The sequence below is a fragment of the Echinops telfairi genome, unplaced genomic scaffold (genome assembly GCF_000313985.2).
Source record: "Echinops telfairi isolate 266 unplaced genomic scaffold, ASM31398v2 ScPeMD7_7469;HRSCAF=8507_1, whole genome shotgun sequence".
NCBI lineage: Eukaryota > Metazoa > Chordata > Mammalia > Afrosoricida > Tenrecidae > Echinops > Echinops telfairi.
The window spans coordinates 141,577,759-141,587,698 of record NW_022111373.1 but is presented as its reverse complement, the minus strand read 5'-3'; the positions used below and the strand labels follow the sequence as shown (position 1 = coordinate 141,587,698).

Genomic DNA, 9,940 nt, shown 5'->3' with positions numbered 1-9,940 from the left:
AGAAATAGAATTCAAAGTAGTGAAAAAGGAAATGCACAGAAATCTGGTCTCTCTACCTTCCGTCATAATATCCGGAAAGACCATGTAGCTGATTTTCTGTACGACGAAACAGGACACTTTGATAATGTGATACGCTGTCCAAGGACTTGAACTTCATGATAATGAGGACGTGCGCTGTGAGTGCCCTGTGGCATTTCACATGGTCTTGCTGAGAGCGCCTTGGAGTTATTCTTTAAAGGAATCATTACTCTTAGCATTTCTGTCATGTTTTCTCAGAAAATGTTAAAGGTCATTTCACTTTCTTAAGGGGGGAAAAAAACACCTAACATTTAATGAATCACAGACATATCATTCCATTTGGTTTCTATCTGTAGTAGGTAAAGATCAAAACCCAAGTTTTAACCCAAGATGTGTCAGGAAATTAGCATTGCCACTGCAGATCCAGAAGATCAGAGGCTGCGGGGATCCCTCACCAAAGGCCAGGTTAGAGCAAGGAAGGAGGAGAGGCTGGAAGAGTTGAAATATGATACACACAGTCTAATCAGTGGGAAGCAGCATACAGACTCAGAACTCGTAATGTCCATTGCATGCTCCCCATTTTTGAAGGAAGGGTGATGAAAGCTCATTTGGAGATAGTGTGTCATCCACCCTTCTGTCCATCCATCCAGGTTTTACAAACATAAATATATTCCCTCATCATATATTCCCTCATCATTTAAACTCTACAGTCTTGGGTAACATGTTCTCTCTGTTGGTTTTGGAGAAGGACCTTGTCCCCTTTTAACATCTGTGGATCAGGCATTCCTCGGAGATCTCCATGTTTCTTGGCATTATCTTCCCCAGGGTCTAGGAGGTACTTAGCACAGTGGCCTCAGGTCTAAGTGATGTGATTCACTCTGCTCCTAGTTCGTTATTGATGGCAGTTATTGATGGTAGGTCCCTCTGACCGTGGATGGGTTATTTAATTTCTAGGAATGGCCTTTCCTTTCATTTTGTCCATTCTTTTCTCTATGTATGCTATAAAGGTTCCCTGGTGGTATGTGGTGAAGCACTCACCTGCTAACTGAGGGGTGGGCAGCTTGAACCTCCAGGCACTCGACAGGGAAAAATGAGGCAATCTACTTCCATAAAGATTTCCAACCAGGGAAACCCAATGTAGCAGTCCTGCTCTATGCTACAGGATCTCAGTGAGTTGTCATGGTCTCAATGGCAATGGGCTTTCGATGGATGTAGAAACCACGCACTTTGTCTCAGAGGATTACTTTAGCTATCATTTTGTTCCTGCCTATTACTTTCTCCTTTACACACCCAGCACGGGGCTTGAGGGTGGAACACTGTTGCTGCTGTTCATTGCCATCAAGCCAGCTCTGACTCAAGGGGCTGCCTGGTGCTGAAACAGCCTCGGGGTCACCCTGTTGCAGCGATGGTGTCAACCGATCTCATTGAGGGATTTCATGTGTCACCAAACACAGGGATGGTTTCTAGTGGTCTGGCGCCATGTCCAAAGAAAGGGATCTGAAATATTGGGGTCCTTCCTTTCTAAGAACCACTCTGGCTGCACTTTCTCCAAGACTGATGTGTTCCTTTTGCTGGTAGTCTGTGGTATACACGATATTCTTGGGCAATACCACAGTTTCTAGGCATAGGTTATTCTCCCGTCTTCCTCCCTGTCAAGTTTTTAGACGTCTGAGACAATGACTCCGAGGAAAAGACATTAAAAAAGAAATTCTTCCTCGTCTTCACTCAGGATCCTCAAGAAGCTCCAGTCCTTGGTCACATAGATCCTCACTCACACAGGAACTCAGGACTCTTCGTTCCCAGTCATAGCTCCCCAGAGTTGAAGGGGGTTGGGAGGGGTTGGCATGATGATGAAAAAGCCATTTGGAGGCATTCTGTTGTTGGGAGCCTCTAATTTCTAGAAGTGTATTGGAAACGTGCATTTTGTCCCCCATGATTATTGTTTACCATATACACTCGAGTATAAGCCGACCCGAATATCAGCCGGGGTGCCTAATTGTACCATAAAAACTGCATTAAAAATGTGCCGAAAAACTTGGTTTATACTCAAGTATATACAGTATTTACTTTTGTTAACAGTGCTTTATTTCAAGATCCTACTTCTGTTTTGGGATCCGGATTTGCACTTCTCATTCCCCTGGGCAACACCAAAGGTGGTTTCTGAAGTCAGTCCAGTATCAGAGGAACCAGGTTTCCTCTCTGAGTTGAAATCCCCGATAATGGGACATTGGTACCAACACTCAGAGGGAAACACAGGCACATGCTGCAGATCTCTCTCCTTTTGCTGATTCCCCAACCAGACCTGGTTTCATGAGCACACGGACCATGCAGCTGTAAAGGGCTCCACCCATGTTCACTGCTCTACTATTGCCATATTATAATTCATTGCCATTTTTTAACAAGGACCCCCACATTTTCATTTTAACTGGGTACTATAAATTATGTAAGCCTTACATACCCTGGACATGTTGTCAGGAGAGACCAGTACCTGGTGAACGACATCATGCTTGGTAAAACAAGGAGGGGAAGGCCTTAAGGAGATGGAGTGACACAATGGCTGTAACAGTGGACCCAAGCATGGGGACATTTGTAAGGATGGTGCAGGACAGGGCAATATTTTGTTCTGTTGTATGTATGATGATCATGGTCATGATGCGTCAGAACTGACTGAATGAGACCTAACAATCACAACATAGATTATGTAACAGATCCCACCCAAGGTCTCTCAAATCTTCCCTTAACCTTGTCTTTCTACGACCCCTTTTACAAATAACTACTGGACTGATTTTCCCGAATCAAATCTACTCAGCTAGAACCCCATTAAAAAATAAATGTAGAAAAAGACAAGACTTCTCTGATTGATCAATGTTCCCAAGAGAATAGTTAAAACAAGTGTTTTATGCCTAGAGTACAGTTAATTCACCATTAACTCCTTTACTTAGAACTTCAAGGGCTATCTTGCCCTGGCTTTCACCTGTTTGCATCAATCTCACACGGCCCACATCCAGGTGTTTTAACATTGGTGTGCCAAAAGGTCGGGGGTTCCAACATACCCAGTCAGCTCTACAGGAGAAAGCTCTGGAAATCAGTTTCTGCAAAGACAAAAGCCAACAAAACCCTGCACCCCAGTGACTACTCCATCACAGAGGGTCGCTGTGAAGTGAAGCGGACTGGACAGCACCCAACAACTACAATAAGGGGCACATTCTACTCATCCCGTAAGATTCCATTTAGTAATATGGTGCATGGCTCTTTGCCTGTCAACATTCTTCGGTTAGACCTAAGCCCTTGGTCCCTGGCATTGGCACGGGAACTTGACTAGCTGACTTCCACAGAGCTCCAAGGCCATGATCAAGGGTGCTCTTTTGGTTCAGCTTCTGCCATTCCTCATGCTTGTTTTGCTTTTCTCTAGGTAAGGTGTTAGGGATTTGAGCACATACCCATGAATTCTAACAGCTTATTTGCACTAAAACTTGTCCCGAATAATAAATGGCTTACCCGGTGAAATCATGAGCACCAGGGACTCACCTCTGCCATGTTCGAATCACCTCAAGCTGTGTCCATGCCCATTTCCCACAATAGGGTAGAACATATTTGGTCAGTATGCTAGAGAAAGGACTAGCATTTCACTGCGAACTCTTGTTCCTATCCTCGTTTACTCTCGTTCTTTATTTCCCGGTAATTTAACTATTTCATCTGGAAAAACAGGAATGCAAGAGAAAAGATGATGGGCAGGAACATGTAATTGAAGATCACCAAATGGCCATCCATGATTTAAGTATCTTTCTAAACTTATTTTCTATTCATTCAGTCCAATGTTATTTCTAATCTCCTTAGTTCTCATTTTCCAAATATGCTTAACTATAAAATGACCCATTCATTTAGTGGACACTAATGAAATCCATACTTTATAGTGTGCCTGGCTCAGCCACATAGGAGGCTCTCTAATCCAATGAGGGATCTCAAACATTTATAGGAGTACTATCAGATGATAGAAAGTCAGTGTGAGTACCCAAAGCCCTACAACCAGCCATGTCTTTGACTCAGCAAGTGCATCCTTGTTAGTTATGGTAAGAGTACAATTTAGGAAATGAGCTAATACTTACTCCAACGGTGGTTTTGACCCATTAATTTTAAAAGACTTGAAACAGAACCTACTAGGTGGCTATGCATGCATGATAAGGCAAGCTTTACCTGTGACATCGTCCTGGGAAGAAGAATACCACACGGAGTAAACCATGTTGCATATCTTGCAGCTGGCTGTATACACACGTTAGATTGCGAGTTACTCATGTGTGGAAGAGGACAAGTATTACACAAATATTTGAAGACAATTCCCTCTCTATATAATTGCACAACACATCTTAAGGATGACACGCTGTCAAACTTACTTTACTGTGTCCTTTAAACTATCTACAAAACAAAATGCTTCTCGTCTCCAAATGTCATCGTGTGACCTCAAGAAGCAGTGCTGCGTGGATGTGCAGTGACAGTGTATGCACAGGCGCTAGCATTTTTGGATTCTGCCCAGGGAATATTAAAACCAACCTCTCAAGTCCCCATTCAGATTGTGAACTTCCACATAAGAGATGGGCACGCATGCGCAAACCACACGCAGACACCTGCAACGCAATCCAACTCAATGGCATTCCGGAGAAGACTCAAGCGCTCTTACATCACAGAAAGAAAGAAGAGGCACTGCCCCTGATGTGCGTGGCACGAAGCACCATCAGCGGATGCATCCATCCTTTTTCTATGTTTTCCCTTCAAAGCAAGGCCGGCACACAGAGAAAAGAGCTCGTGTCCAATTCATCTCCTCCCACAAAATAGAACCTCGAGTGCAAAGGGGCGCTTTGCTTTGCGAAGCACCACGGCCAGCGCGCTCTGCCAGTGTATTTTCTCAGCACTTTCCCGCCACTATTAGTCTGTCACTTCCCTCCTAGAATAAAAGTGACACCAGAGGTTAATGGTGTGAAACCCTCCAGACAAAATGAAGCTACCAGACTCCTTCTGCCGACAAGCCTGGGGTAACACAATGTGAAAAATTGGAAAGCCAAGGAGTCGTGTCTCGGATAAGAATTCAGCTTATGATGTTTTTGTTTATTTTTGTGTTGTGACCAGCAAAGGCTCCATTTTACTAGGTAAGAGGAAGCAGTACATAGAGGCAGTTAATAAATTGGTGTAAGAACAACCAACATTTGATTGGGCGTGGGGTGGGGGCGACAGCACTAGATTGTTGTATCACATTCTATGCCATAGCTTACCTTTGGTTTTCTTTGCATTTGATCAATTTGCAATGTCCCCATGGAGGGCTTTGAAACCATTGTCATTGTAAGAGATTCTATCAAGACTGCTACCCCAAACTGTGTTCATAGTTCAAGTCTAATGTATTTACTTGCAACTTACAATCACTACATTCCTATTACCCTTACAACACAGTTTCCCATCACTACAACTATATGACATCATGTGCGATCACTTATTGATATGAATATCCCCCTACAATCAGCAGAACTATGTCTAGGATGTCTCCTCTCACCATTTCCCTTCCACACTGTCCAAGTCTTCCTAGAAAAGTCAAGTAGCAAGGGAGACCAACCTGTCAATGAAAGGTGCCCAGCATGGAAGAGAAGAAGTAAAACTCTCTTATTCGCAGATGGCATGAACCTGTACAGAAAATCCTAAGGGATCCACCAAAAAGTATCAGAATTAATAAATGAGTTCAGCAAGGTTATAAGATACAATAATTAGAAAATGTCCTTTCTCTACACTAGTGATCAATAATGTCAAATGAAATTAAGGGGGGGGAATCTATTTAAAAATCACCAAAAGATTAAGACACGTAGGACTAATAATACATTTAACCCAGTAAGTACAAGACTTGCACTCTATAAATGTAAAGACACTGTTGAAAGAAATCAGAGAGGCGCTAAATAAATAAGAGCGTTCATGCTCATGGGACTGGACAATTATTATTTGCCTAGCTATCTTCCACAGATTGATCTAACATACTCCATGTAATTCCTACCAAAAGCATTGGTCTATTTTACTGGACGTTCATCCCCACCATTTCCTTGCAATTGATCTGCCTAGGTCACCAGTGGCTTCTATGTTAGCACGTCCAATAGTCTCTACATAACACATCTTGTACATTTCCTAAGTAGCATTCTGCAAACTGCTTACTTCTTATTGCACTCTGGTCCTGGCCTAGGTGATTGACAGCTCATCCTTGTCTTTTGTGGACTCCTTCTTTCCACTCAACTGCTAAGCATGAGGCTCTTTCAGGCCTCTACTGTGGGCAGCCCATCTTTGGCACTGGCAGTGCCTAAGGTTGCCGAGGTGCTAGTGGCACATTAAGTGACCTTTGGATGCTGAAGCTGGGCTAATGTCTACTCTTAACTCTCATCTGCACTCTTTAGAAGCACCTGGCCAATGAAGCTCTCCACTCAGAAAAGTCTACCATTTTCGGAAAATTACCAGATATTTGTTAAAAAGCAAAGCAAAACAAAAAAACCCTCACAGATTTCCACCTGACTTGTGCTTCATTTCTTCCCCATCTCAGGAAATGGCACGACCATCCAACAAATTGTAAAAGCCCCCAAACTTTGATTCCAACCATTCTGTACTCAAAAGCATCTAACAAAACCTTAGTATGCCCTGTTAGCAGTTTTTCTGAAAGTGGATCCAGAATTCAAGCATTTCTCTCCATTGCCACAACCCAAATACAATCAGTGTTCTGGCCTAAATTATCTTTGCTTGAACTAATGAAATCACTTCCCAACTCGTATCCTTTCTCTAATCTTTGTCCTTTCCACAATACAATACAAATCTTAGTTCTGTGACACATGCACGCCACTGGGCCCCAGTGGTTTCCATTAGGACTTCCATGAAATCCAAGTGTCATGGCCTGGGCCACATGCTCAGAGGATCTGCCTCTTGTTGCCTCTTGGATTTTTATTTCTTCCCACTTCTCACGTCACTTACTACATCCTGTGCACACCACTGCTCTCTTCACCAAATGCATTACCCATTGAAAACTGCTATCCCTTGAGGTCTTTGCACATGCTCTCTCACGGCCAGTGTGCCCCTTTCTTCAGATCTTGAAGAATCTTAGGATTCAAGGCTTAGCTCAAATATTGTCTCCCTTGTGCCCTTTCTTGGACTCTCTTACTACTTTATTTGCATTGTACCCTCTACTGTTGTCAGTGTGGTAGTTACATAATCTGTTGTCAACTTGAGACTTAAGAGTGAAGGGGTGGAGTTTAGCCTGTCAATCAGGTAGCAGCTTGAAGACCTCATTTGGAGACACTAAGGAGATAAATAGCTCTCTGAAGGTGGGTCACAGGCTCACTCCCTGCTAGATATGCTTGCTGACAAGACATGTGGAGCTACGGTAAATCCCTGGAGTTGAAGGAGCCATGTGGAGATCCCTGCCAGCGCTGAGATGCCTCTACTGCTACTGGATCCATAAGACTTTCCACCCACAGGTCTGTGATCTTCCTGCATTCCACATTATTGCATGTGTTTTGTGAGTCTGAAGAGGAATTTATAGAATGGTATTGGACATATGGGCTAATATTTGAATTATGGACTTGATCTGGACTGGGGTGAGATATTTTCTCAGTGTTCAATTGCTCTTTTAAATAAAGCTCTTTCTTATACACATAAGTGCCTAGAATTTGTTTCTCTAGTCAACCCAGACTAACCCAGTCAGCTTGTTGTATCTGCCTGGCACACCTCCCAGATTGAAACTTTCTGATGTATATGTGCTTGATTACTGGTTTGCTATTTGTCTTCTTCCACCAACATGTAAACTTGATGAGGTGACAATATACTGGGGCTTCAATAAGGCCTGCCTGGTTGGTCGGCTGGCTGAAGATGGCTGGAAGCATACATGGATGAACAGGGGAGATGAATGGCAGGATGAATGGAGATGATTTTTTGGATGAATGATGGTTGCCTGGATGGTAGGGAGATGATGAAGATAACTACAGATGGGCAGTCAAGTGTGTGGGTGGACAGATGGAGATGGTTGGTCAGATGAATGAATGGATGGGTAGAAGAATAGGTGAATGGATAGAGGGATGGATGAATGAGGGACAGACAAAGGTTTCTGGGTAAGTGGTTGCTGGGTAAAAAGTTTTCCAGTGGCTTGACTTGATCCGCAAAGATGACCAAAAGTCTCACTACCTTGGAAGAAGGCTTAGGCAAGTTTTGTGTAAACTTTGAATTTCCTACACTCCACATTTGACACAACATGTACCAGAATTGTTGACTCTAAATATTATCATGGCACAGCTACCACTGGATTCTAAGGAGGGCCCTCAAAGAGACTGGTTGACACCGAGGCTGCTCCAATGGGCTCAAACACAGGAACAATTATAAGGCTGGCGGTGTTTTGTTCTGTTGAGCATAAGGTTGCGATGAGTCGGAATTGACTCAATGACAACTATCAAAGGCAAGATTAACCCAGATTGAAAGACTATCTTAGCCTGTAATACTTGCTATGTGTGTAATTCTTGCTGGATTTAATTGTCCTATCATTGAATAGTCAGTAGTTTGCACCCACCAGCTAGTCCATGGGAGAACAATGAGGCTATCTGTTCCCATGAAGATTCATAGTCTCAGAAATGCAAATGGGGGAAGTTCTACAGTGTCCTATAGCAGCAGTTCTCAAACTGTGGGTCGCGACTCCTTTGGGGATCAAATGACCCTTTCACAGGGGTCACCAGATTCATAATAGTAACAAGATTACAGTTATGAACTAACAGCAAAAATAATTTTATGGTTGGGAGGTCACCACAAGGTGAGGAACTGTATGAAAGAATCGTGGCATTAGGAAGGTTGAGAGCCACTGTTCCTTATTTCCACAGTCAATGGTATATCCAATATTATCCATCCACACCATCAAATAGAGATGCCCAAAGCAGTAGGAATGCGATGAGGTTTGTCCTGGGCCTGAAGTGGTAGTGCCAATAATACCAGGCTGCCTTTCAGAGGGTTTCTGAGAAATCTCAAGTCTACGATCTGACCACCTTATCAGGCACAGCAAGTTCTCACCATGGAGCCCCACAAGACCTTCTTTCTGTCCCCGCGAGTCTTGCTTGAAGCTGTCTACATGAGCTGTGCACTGTGAAATTGTAGTTTTCACTGCCTTCATCTAGTGCCAACTCGCCCAGCACTGGGCCTCCTGCTTTCCCCAGCTGGGCAGCCCGCATCTGCAGGCAGCTGATTCTCAGCAACTTTGGTGGTGAAGCTGTGTTATTCCAACTACCATATGCCAGAGCTCCTCACCTAGCAGAATGCGATAAATAGCCTTAATATAGTCAGGGTTTCTGTTTGGGAGGAATGCTAATGATGGCAACAATTTACATTTCACAATGGCACAGTGTGATTTTTTGAACCCACAGAAACACAGGAAGATGCACAGGAGCGCACTCTGTCCTCTCCGCTGGTCTGTCCATGCACCATTCATGGTTTTCCTCGTTTCTAGACTTTCTATTTCAAGACAGGAGAGCGGGAGAGGCCACTGGGATTTTCTAGTGGGTGGTTTCTCGTCATCCAGGAGTACATCATGCTTGTGAAAAACAAATTGGGGGTCAATGGAAAGAAGCGAAGACCCTGAAGGAAGTGTATTGGCGTAAAGGCGGCCAGAGTAGATTCAAACATAGAAATGCTTGTGAGGCGGGTCCAAGACTGGGCAGCATTTGCTTCCCTGGTACGTGGGCTCACTGTGTGTCGAAGCTAACTCGAGGACACTTCACAACACTCATTGAGAACCCAAAGCACCAAACCCAGGACAGCACGTTGATGCTGACAAACAGTGTCAAGACAATAGCTGAAATAATACTTACCTGGGGCATGAAAGGGGAGGGTGGGGGAAACGGGGAGTCAACAGCAGTGGGTACAGGAAGGAAGAAAA

General features: G+C 43.8%; 1 protein-coding gene across 1 annotated transcript in view; it reads right to left on the bottom strand.

The window, feature by feature from the left end:
- Positions 1-9,940, bottom strand: part of CTNND2 (catenin delta 2) — an 840,020-nt gene that overhangs the window by 588,211 nt on the left and 241,869 nt on the right. The window lies entirely within an intron of this gene.